Source organism: Cornus florida, unplaced genomic scaffold (genome assembly GCF_030987335.1).
Source record: "Cornus florida cultivar Cherokee Brave unplaced genomic scaffold, ASM3098733v1 CherokeeBrave_3.0.0_Hap2_Chr06, whole genome shotgun sequence".
Classification (NCBI taxonomy): Eukaryota; Viridiplantae; Streptophyta; class Magnoliopsida; order Cornales; family Cornaceae; genus Cornus; species Cornus florida.
Window position 1 is genome coordinate 42,862,525 of NW_026775576.1, and position 11,703 is coordinate 42,874,227.

The following is an 11,703-nucleotide window of genomic DNA, read 5'->3' on the forward strand; positions in this document are numbered from 1 at the left end:
TGAGTTTTAGAAAGTACATCTAACTATTCTTTTATTGCTTGCTACCACAAAGGGTTAGAGGATGTGTGATACTCCCGAATTTTCATGTGAAGGTTGGCCAGGCCCATGCCAGGAAAACGCGGGAATATCACAACAATTAGGCAATAATCAAACACTGAATATAAAAGGAAATAAAATAGAATAAATAATAACACTGAAAGAAAACTAAATTAACAAATATAATAATAATCTCTAATACAAAATTTTCGTACAATAAATGAATCTCCAATATACAACTCGGGAATCCAAATATCATGAACCCCTAACAAAACTCATGCTGAAATCATATCTAATATTACTGATCATGAACTAAATGCATTGAGTGAAGATAAACTCCTACATCGACAACATCGGAGGAATGATGATGATTGATTTTTGATCCACACGAACAAGCTATACATCTGGAACTGACAAGGACCTAAAAAATATAACAAAGGTGGGTCAAAACCCATGAACAAGTCCTTTCTACGACAACCCAAACAAAGACTTGAAAAACTACATATCTATATCTAACTTATACAATAGCTACATAGTCGATAAGTATATAAATATACACACTAAAGACTCTCATTGGACTAAGGCAGACTCAAACATGTAATGAGTATCTCATGCAAATCTTACACAAAGGTGGTCACGAGTCCTTTTTCTACCAGGGCACACACATCCCTAAATCCAACTACCCATCTCAACTGGCAATATGCGCATCCATCTTAACCACTGATCACAAGACCTAAAGCTTATATCATAGTACACATAATATCATTATAGATATAACTAACCATATCCTAACAATGGTGTACTAAAATAATAACCATACCCATATTAAACAATGGGTTGGAAAATATATAAATTATATAAGAGATATAGCCATATCCTAACAATGGCATAACGTAGAACCAAATCCTGACATTGGTATACTGACACAACTGACCATGCCCATATCCTAACAATGGGTTAGAAAACATATATAAAAATATATAATAGCCATATCCTAACAATGACATGTCATCTATATCCTGACAATGGCATGACATAGAACCACATCCTGACAATGGTTCTCAAATAATCTAAACATATATTTGTCATGTTTAAGACTATACCAAACACACATGCACATGATTAAAATCATATCATAACATAACAGCAAATAACATATAATTTTATATTATTTAATTTCAGGAATAGCTTATAAGTTATTTAAAACCTTTAATCATTTATTTCATCATAATCAGAAATATAGCATGTTGATAATGTATTTTCCAGCAATAAAAAAGATCTTAAAATCTCCTATCATACTAAACATTTAGTCCCCCAAACTAAACAAAGTATAAGATTAAACTTACAATTTAACAATTGATTTAATCCTATTTACATGTGTGGAGGGAAAAATCCTCCTCCAGTAAAAATCTACCATGTCGCTTAAAAAGAAAAGCTATAATCTCATAGCCCATCTAAGCCCAATTACAACCAGGCCCAGACAAGATTAGTATCAGTTCAAAGTAGCTGGTATTAACCTCTCAGTCTGCTAAGTATTCATCTGGCCTATTCACATTACAATCCAAGTCCATATAGAGTAACTAAATCCTCTTTAACAAAGGATTCTTCAAATAAGAAAGTCCTGCATAAGGAAAGTCTAGGATAGAAGGAATTATAGAAGGGAAGAACTTCATAGGAAAAGAGTTATATATGGAATGTATTAGAGGACAAGTAAGGCGAGTCCTACCATAAATCTATTACTTTTTTGTATATAAATAGAGGCTTAGACCTCCAATGAGAATCATCGAGCATTATAAGCTTTTCTCTGAATTATTCTTATTAATTGTTCATCTATTTTGAGTGAGTTGTATTTATTTTTTTAGATTTTTTAGTTAAACGAATTTCTGCACCTACAACATGCATCGATATTATCATGCCTCATATTGACATGTCATTGTACCTAGCCCCCATTTATTGTTCGGGACCTTAAATAACCAATTCGGGGCCAAACGGGACACGTTTGCCCAAAAACCTCATATAGTGCTTAAACGACCTCCTTAGTGTGCTCGAGCACCCAACTATTCTCGAGCACTATCCCAATAGTACTTGAGCACTACTTCGTAGAAGACAGTGCTCAAGCACTATTTCGGGAAACAGCTCGAGAACTCCAATTTTAAACCTTGTTCTTCACTGTTAAGGGTTCTAAAACATGTTACTAAGTCCCATAAACACCGAAGCACAAATTTACATCATTATAACGTGTAAAAATCCATTAAAATCCGATCTAAGCCATGAATTTGCCAAATCATAAACCAATAACAAATATGAAAACCTATGCTCTATATCAATTTAAACATGAATTCAGATTTTATTAACCTTTTAATCATCCTTAAAGTTATACTAGAGATATATAGATCATAGATCTAAGAGAGAAGTCTAGAATAAAGAACTTGCCTTAAAATTCAGATATTCTTCCTTGTTCTTCTTTTCTAACGCCGGCAGCCTTCGGGTTACTGCTGTCCACTCCAATGATCCTTCTTCTTCCTTCTCTTTCTTTTCTTTTCTCTTTTTCTCTTACTAGATCTACTCTATATGTATATATATATAGATAGATAAATACTACATATATCCTAGACCTAACATACGTCTGACAATCTCAAACTAGATAAGTAATATAATAAATATTTATTTTTAATGAAACATAATATATATATATATATATAGATACACCTCATTATATATAACTACTAATCCCCATGAGTCGCTATCTAACCAATTTAGGATCTTACTCAAATAGTCCAAGATCCATCTTGTTGGTCAATGGGTTATAACCCAAATCCATAAACAATAAACTAAAATAAATAAATCATTTAACTAACACAATTAAACATTTAACAATAATTTAATTACATAAACACGTCACATAAACTCAAACAAAATACACATGCATAATTAGCCAATATAAATAATTTAATTAACTCAATTGAAATAATTAAATAAAACAAATAATCAACTAGCCACATAAACAAATAAAAATGCAATTAAAATACTCAAATAAATCTCCAAAAATTAGGGGTATTACATTCTTTCCCCTAACAAAGGAATTCCGTCCAAGGAATTCACGAATTCTCTAAATTATTAGTTAAAATTCATTTTACATTTCCAAGTGGACTCAACCGCTGTGTATGGGCTCCACTAAACACAACACATCAATTATTCATTTAACACTGTACTTGGTTCTTATTATCACGAACCCTTAAACCATATTACACATAGATTGCATTTAACAGCAGCTAGATTTACCCAATATTTATACATGGGTGACTACTCACATTCCTACAAGTTTCGTAGCATATATGCACTAATAACTTCTATACACATAACGCTAATGATTTAGTAGCGCTAAACTATAGGCTATTGCCTCAATTGATAAACAAAAACTGTGAAGGTGTAACGACCCTGGATTTTTCAACCCAGCGTGTCCTGTGATGACCCGAACTGGATCCAAGATGCGGAAGCAAAAGAATTGGAATAGCTTCAAGAGATGTACATCATCCCTAAGGCACTGAAGTGACTCCCTATAAAGCCACTAAGCTTACATGAGCCAAACAAATGAAACAAGAACGCATCCAAGAGATACGACAGATCCTAAGAAACAACGTTAAAACCTGACATAAAAGTAAACAGCTAGCATGCAACATAGCAATGGACTATTTACTCAAGGTGTCACATAAGCAAGCAGACATGTTATCAAATCAAAAAATGTTATCAAGAAGCACATAAGTACATGGTACGACAATACACGTGAATGAAAAGCGTAAGGTATGCCGACATACATCGCATACGGTCATGCTAACATAAGCACGCATACATGATATCACACTAGAACATGATAGCAACCTAGATTATGTTATCAAGAAGCATGTATACACATAAAGTATGCTTAACAAATAATAGATGTCTCAAAACACCTGCGCATCTGAACATGTTATCATACAAGACATGTTATCAAACAAGGCATGTTATCAAGATACAATGACACATCAAAGCAAAACGTGAGCATGATATGCACCCAAAACCCGTCGTCCAAGGTATTCGAATCCAGACGCTCTGATACCACCTGTGACGACCCTGTTTTTTTTTTTTTTTAGCTAGTGCGTCTTGTGATGAACCAAAAGATGACCCGATAACGGATCTGACATGCGGAAGCGAATGAAGCCAAATGACCTCAAAACAAAGTATGTTATACAACATGTCAAGACTTGTTTTAAAACCATGATACAAGTAAGTTCTAAGCAAGATACTACCTTGAGTATTAAACTTTAATACTAGAAAAATAATAATTGAAAGGTTTCAAAACCTAATAAAAAATTCTAGATTTAATATATATGAAACTACATGCCATGCACATCAAGAATTTCAAGTCGGAATTCCAACGGGATGAATAGTACACTTGGAGCAATTTAATTAATCTAATTAATTAAATATTACTAGATTTCAAAACACTTCCAATTTCTCTCAAATTCACTTATGTTGAAGAGCATGCCAAGGCCTAATATAATATACTAACACATAATGATTTCAAGCTAGTTAAGGTCACATGATTTAATATTTTATTGAAGATAAATATTAAATAAAATCTTCAATACTTGTCCAAATGATCTAGATTTAATATATGTCAATCAACATATCAAGGGGTAATATTCTATCATGCCACATGTTTAAACAAAGTTATGGACAACCGGGAAAATTAAATCCTTCACAAGAAAAATAAATAATAAAATCTCTAGATTTTGTTATTCAAGCATGTAATCAATGTGTATAAGCATCACAAGCATGTAATATAGCAAGAAAATAAATTATAACATCCCTTACCTCAATTTGAGATGAAAATCTCAAAAGCCCACTGAAAAAAAAGTGTTCCGAATCCGCCGAAACTCCTAGGTTTTGTCGGGGACAACATGATCTACATGAATCTGAAAGAAGCCCCATGAAAATCACAACTTGACCTCAAACTCAAACTCAAGAAATGGTCAGAAATGAATTCTAATAAGGGGGAATGGTAGAGCACGTCGAGGGGAACAATAAATGTAAAGGCCGAAGAATTTCTACTAAGGAAATCAAGTGGAAGAGAAGGAGAAAGAGTGGCAACCAAGGAGCTTCCATGGCTGCCGACCAAGATGGTGGAGAAGATGAAGAAAATCTGAATTTTCTTCTTTAAGTCCCCTATTTATAGTAAGTCTCAAAAAGTGCCTCGATTGGATAGGAGGAATTCATTTCGTAAGGTACCATGTAGGGAACCTTTTTGTCTATTTTCTTGGTTAGGTGTTTTGCGACCTTAATTTGACGGTTGATGCGAGTAAGGATCATGTGAGCGTAGAATCGCAATCCTTGTCTGGTGGAGCGAGACGTGGGCCAGGGAGGCACCATTTCATTTCTTTTTCCTTCGTGGCTTCTGGATCTAAGGCCTTAAGTGTAGCAGTGCCAGTGACATTGTTGTCAGAGTTTTGGGATTAGCTACCCCAACTCTCGCAAAATGCCTGGTTCCAGTGGTGCTTTTGGTAATGATCATTTCTGACATTGATGTCATCCGTATCGATAGGTTTCTCAGAGTTGACCTAGTTTGGGGCATGTTATGGACTAGTGCCTTGTACTGTCATGCTACCTTGCTGACGAGTAAGTGTGGGCAGGTTTTGGTTACTGTTCGTACTGCCTTGTCACTCTCTTCTTTTAGCGTGTTCTAATGTTTCGTTGTCTTGGGATTCTCTCGGTGGTTGACGTTGAGTTAACATGCCAATTCGTATGAGGTGTTGCCTCAGTCCATAGTTCCGCATTCCTTCAGTTGATCTTGGACTTCAGGAGCTGTCCTTCAGTGATTTATGAGCTGTCTTTGGTTTGACCTTTTGTTCGGTCCTTGTTTTTTCCTCCTTCCAGTATGTTCCAAATTTCAGGGATGAAATTTCTTTAAGGAGGGTAGGTTGTAATGACCCGGTCATTTACCTTCCTTTCCTTTTTTTTTTAAATTCTACGGATAAATTTTTTCCGTTTAATTTTCTTTTCTGAGTTCTGTTTCTCGTCGTTTAGTGTCATCTCGAGTGCTTAGAAATGGTTTCCGAGACTCTTTTGTTCGGATTGACAACTTCCTTTGAGGACCGAGTCATTTTCGCATTTTCACTTTTCGGGACACTATTCACTTTTGTCCTTTTTCCCTATTTTGTCCTTTTCACTATTCTGTCTTTTCCCCGTTTGCCAGTTTTTGGCACAACCTCACTTTTCGTGCTCGAAGCTGGTTTTTGACTTCATGTGCCTTCATCTTCAGTGGTTTCCTCGAAATAAACATCTTTACTTTTGTAAGAAAGTACTCTGGTTGCTCCCCGTGTCCATAAAGGCATGGATGCACAATTCTTTGGAATTATTTTCTTTTCTTGGGATGTTTTTTGTAAATATCTTTTGAAGATATTTTCTTTTAGGGGTATCTAAGAAAATATCTTTTGGAAGATATTTTTATTCTGGGGCAGTTTCGCAGTTAACCCTTTTTGTAGGGCCATTGTGCAATTAACGAAAGTTATTGCAAAATACCTCGTCTGGAGCCTAGATCCTCGTACAGGATTCATTTTCACATTTCATTGAGTCGTGTATTCATAGAATTTCCTTCTTATCATTTTTCTCCAGTTTCAGAGTTTCTGGACCCGGTTGCTGCCGAACTTGTTCGGGACATATCTCTTTGCTCAGGACTCAATTTTTGACGCCATTTCTTTCGTTGTTCATATTTTCTTATTTTGTATCTTTTTTGTTCATAGAGTTTTGCCGTTTGAGCGCGTTTGCTCAAAATCTGCTTTTTCGGACCCGGCGGGACCCTTTCGGGGCATTTTTTGAGACTTACTATAAATAGGGGACTTAAAGAAGAAAATTCAGATTTTCTTCATGTTGTCCACCATCTTGGCCGGCAACCATGGAAGCTCCTTGGCTGCCACTCTTTCTCCTTCTCCTCCACTTGATTTCCTTAGTAGAAATTCTTCGGCCTTTTCATTTAATGTTCCCCTCGACGTGCTCTACCATTCCCCCTTATTAGAATTCATTTCTGACCATTTCTTGAGTTTGGGTTTGAGGTCAAGTTGTGATTTTCATGGGGCTTCCTTCGGATTCATGTAGATTGTGTTGTCCCCGACAAATTCTGGGAGTTTCAGCGGATTCGGAACACTTTTTTTCGGTGGGCTTTTGAGATTTTCATCTCAAATTGAGGTAGGGGGCGTTATAATCTATTTTCTTGCTATATTACATGCTTGTGATGCTTATACACCTTGATTACATGCTTGAATAACAAAATTTAGAGATTTTATTATTTATTTTTCTTGTGAAGGATTTAACTTTCCCGGTTATCCATAACTTTGTTTAAACATGTGACATGATAGAATATTACCCCTTGATATGTTGATTGACATATATTAAATCTAGATCATTTGGACAAGTACTGAAGATTTTATTTAATATTTATCTTGAATAAAATATTAAATCATGTGACCTTAACTAGTTTGAAATCAATATGTGTTAGCATATTATATTAGGCCTTGGCATGCTCTTCAACATAGGTGAATTTGAGAGAAATTGGAAGTGTTTTGAAATCTAGTAATATTTAATTAATTAGATTAATTAAATTGCTCCAAGTGTACTATTCATCCCGTTGGAATTCCGACTTGAAATTCTTGATGTGCATGGCATGTAGTTTCATATATATTAAATCTAGAATATTTGATTAGGTTTTGAAACCTTTCAATTATTATTTTTCTAGTATTAAAGTTTAATACTCAAGGTAGTATCTTGCTTAGAACTTACTTGTATCATGGTTTTAAAACAAGTCTTGACATGTTGTATAACATACTTTAATTTAAGGTCATTTGGCTTCATTCGCTTCTGCATTTCAGGTCCGTTATCGGATCATCTTTTGGTTCATCACAAGACGCACTGGCTTGAAAAAAAAATAGGGTCGTCACAGAAGGGTTAGTGTAACAAGTAGAAACCACCCTTCCTTCGAAATCACATCTCTCCCTACATGGCAGACATCCTAAGTAAACTAGTTCGAAATACGCAACTCTAATATACGAGTTTAACTATTTACAAAATTCCTCTGTAACCTCTGTACAACGCACATTTAATCATAAAGATTAATGATTTCTCCAACGCATCATTAATGAAGTCAAGATTTAATTATTCAAGTCTCGCTCCAACATCAAACCAACAAATGAGAGATATGCATAGTTTATTATACAAAACATCAAATGTTTCCACCCCAATAGTCTTGTGTCAACATCACCAGACACAATTTAGCAAAACAAAATGGTTAATTCTGATTATCCATAATTCTCTAGGATATATTTTTTAAGTATATCCTTCTATAATCTGATTAAATCTTTTAATTACTTTCCTCCTTTAAGGATATAAATCAGTGCATAATATATTCCGCACTTAAGATCTTCGAGAAACCTTCCCAAAATAGAATTTCTCATCCATTATGATGAATAATGCCATAGTATAGCGCATTATCACCTCCGTTACGTAGAGTTAATATGAGGCTCTAAACATTACTCAAATTTAATGCCAATAAGTGAACTTAATCAATTCTTCACTCATGACCCTTTAAGGAATTATAACTACGATTTGATATGGATAACCTCTCCACCCTATCCATGCATACTTGTTCCCATATCCTCTATTGATACATGAAGTGACTACAAGCTTCTAATGATCTCTAATGATCAACGTTTCACCTTTCTAACTGGTGATAGACTTAGAAGTAATTATAAGTATGCCCCTGCTAGAACCGATTCAACAAAATCTATGTTTGATGCCCAGTTGTATCTTGAAATCTTTTAGGTGTATTGAAAGTCATGAATTATACAACTCAGTCACCTTAACCCCCATAATGTTAGTTACATGACCTACCAATCGTCCCTGATACTTTAAACTTTTACCTACGTAAAGTATTACATTCTTTTAATGTCAGATCCGAAATTTTAAGTTGGCCTCCTTAATTACCTCAATAATAGCAATTGCTATTATTACACATACTATAAGTTCAACGAATAACTCAATAACTAATTCGAGAAATTTATAGGTTGTTGAGAGTATCTACCTCCACATTTGTTTTTCCCCAACTGAAACTTGATGAAAAACATGAGTCTTTCACCACTTCCATCCATCTATGTTGCCTCGTGATCAGTTCTTTTGTATGAACCGATACTAACAACTATGGTGGACACTAAACTACCCGTAAGCGTTTATTTACAAATAACACTTATCACTACATAAAACAATACCATTACTGTAAACTCTAAAATTGCGAGCCATTTCGTTAAGTTGATGAATCACAAACTTACGAGTAAATGGACTGCGATATGATATCTGCCACGTAAAGCTCTGCCAACTTTACTGATCTAACTACTTTAGTCAATCTGTCATGAATAACTAGCTCAAATGGAAATGTGACCCTTGTGCTAAGTCAACAATCTCTCATCAAAATCCATAAAAACTCTTTCTCATTTCCATATCAATATAGGGAATATATGCAAAAAAATCTGACAGTTTCTGATGATCAATCTTAACCATCATGATATATAGTACACTTAGAGCCAGAAAAGGATTATGTCCCTCTTTATGCTTCCCTGTCACATTATTGTTTCACATTTTGATACATCGTATCTCCGTTTGGATGGTTAAAGAAATGGGGAATTGTGACCCTTAGTACTCACATCCTCTCTCAAATCCTCTGTAGAAGGTACCACTAGTCATTCTCGGTACCACAAGTCTTACCGATAATGAAATTTAACGGATATGTTAATTAATCAAAAATCAACTAACTATGACCCTTCCATACATACAGTGCACCTCTTCTTATTATATAGGTGATTGGTCTCAAAAATCTTGTCTTTGACACACCCTGTTTCTATAATACAAGCAAGCGTCAATCAGACTTCTTAACTAACTTCAAAAGAATATGGAACCTCTCCATCCATCAAACTAGTCAATAATTTCCCAACAACAGCTATTTGTTGCCAATCGTGACCTGTAACAGTTCTTTATAGTTTATGCAAGTGAAGAAACTCAATTTCCCCCTATATGCACAACATCGTCAATTTTCCTTCTAATGACATGTCTCTGCGAATGAATTCTTAATTAAGAATGGGCTGTTTACAATTTATTCAATCCCACTTGGCATCGTTTTAGTAGGTACCTAAGCAATAAATGAGATACCTAACTAAACTACTATGAAGTCTTCCTTCTAACTTGGTCACACTCTTGAATTTTTTGAAATAAAATTTTGCTACAATTTCTGCTTCTCTGATAACCCATTACGGCGTTACAGTCGTATTCATTTAAACCACACCCACATGAATGCAGAAACATTACCAATCACCATTATATTATGGTATTGTAACAAAATACGCATCCTGACCTAGCATAAAAAAAAAAAAATTATATATATATATATATATATGTATATATATCAAACTAATCATAACAGATTAATATACCATACTGATGCATGTCCAGTTCAATAGATTGGCTAGAAATGTATATATCTACGGAATCATATGACCTCATGCTCACAACCCTAGTGTTCAATAGCGCTAACACCATGGGGTGTAGAAAAATCCGATGGCTAATCACATACTTGTGTCATTAACTAAATCACTTACCAAACGTCTTGAACAATAAGGAAAAAATAAAATACATACATAAAGCATACAATAATAACATGTAATGTACTCATACTTAAGACATCGTCGTTTTTAGGGAATATCTCATCTGAAATCAAACTTACAAAAATTGTTTCACATAATTTCCTTTCATAGTTTCGTATGTAATCATCCAACCTCAAACAATAACCTTTAAACATAGCTTAAAAGCAAAAAAAATAATAATAATAAAAATTAAAATTAAAATTAACCTAATACCAAGAGATCAACCCTGCACCTCCTTCTACGAGGAATGTAAATTGTCCAACATGGCTTTATAACGAATGATATGGAAACCTCATAACATGATCTCAGTGCTCTCATGAACCTGATAATTATAATCAAACAGTTCGTTCTAATAAAAACTCCCTCAGATCCCAAACTTCTGATGAATACTTCTCACATATTACTTCTAAAGATAAATATAAAGCTAACTATATGTAAGTTCAAAAGATTTCATTCTTCTAATACCATTTGTTATACTTATAGTAAATAATATCTCTTTCACATTACCACTCATCTTCGAGACTCGGCACCCTCTTTCTTGGATATTCCGAAATCTCCTTTATTAGGATTTTTCATCACTAATTCCAAATTCTGAGTTCTTTTTTAACAGAGAAATCAAATATGTATTCTCTTACATCATTTGGTCCTCTGTCACTTTTACCTCGGACTTCCTCATTTTCTCACTGTCAACCATTCTGTAATTACAGAATATTATTGACATTAGTACATCCTAATGGACTATAAATTGAGTACAACAAATCATATTACTTAGGCTCTATGTATTAAGAGACATAACGCGAAAATCACATAATGAAGACACATTAGGGACACTTAAACCTGGAGTGCTCTGATACCAACTGTGATACCCCCGAATTTCCACATGTAGGTTGGCCAGGCCCACGCCCGGAAAACAAGGGGATATCAGAACAATTAGGAAATAATAGAACAC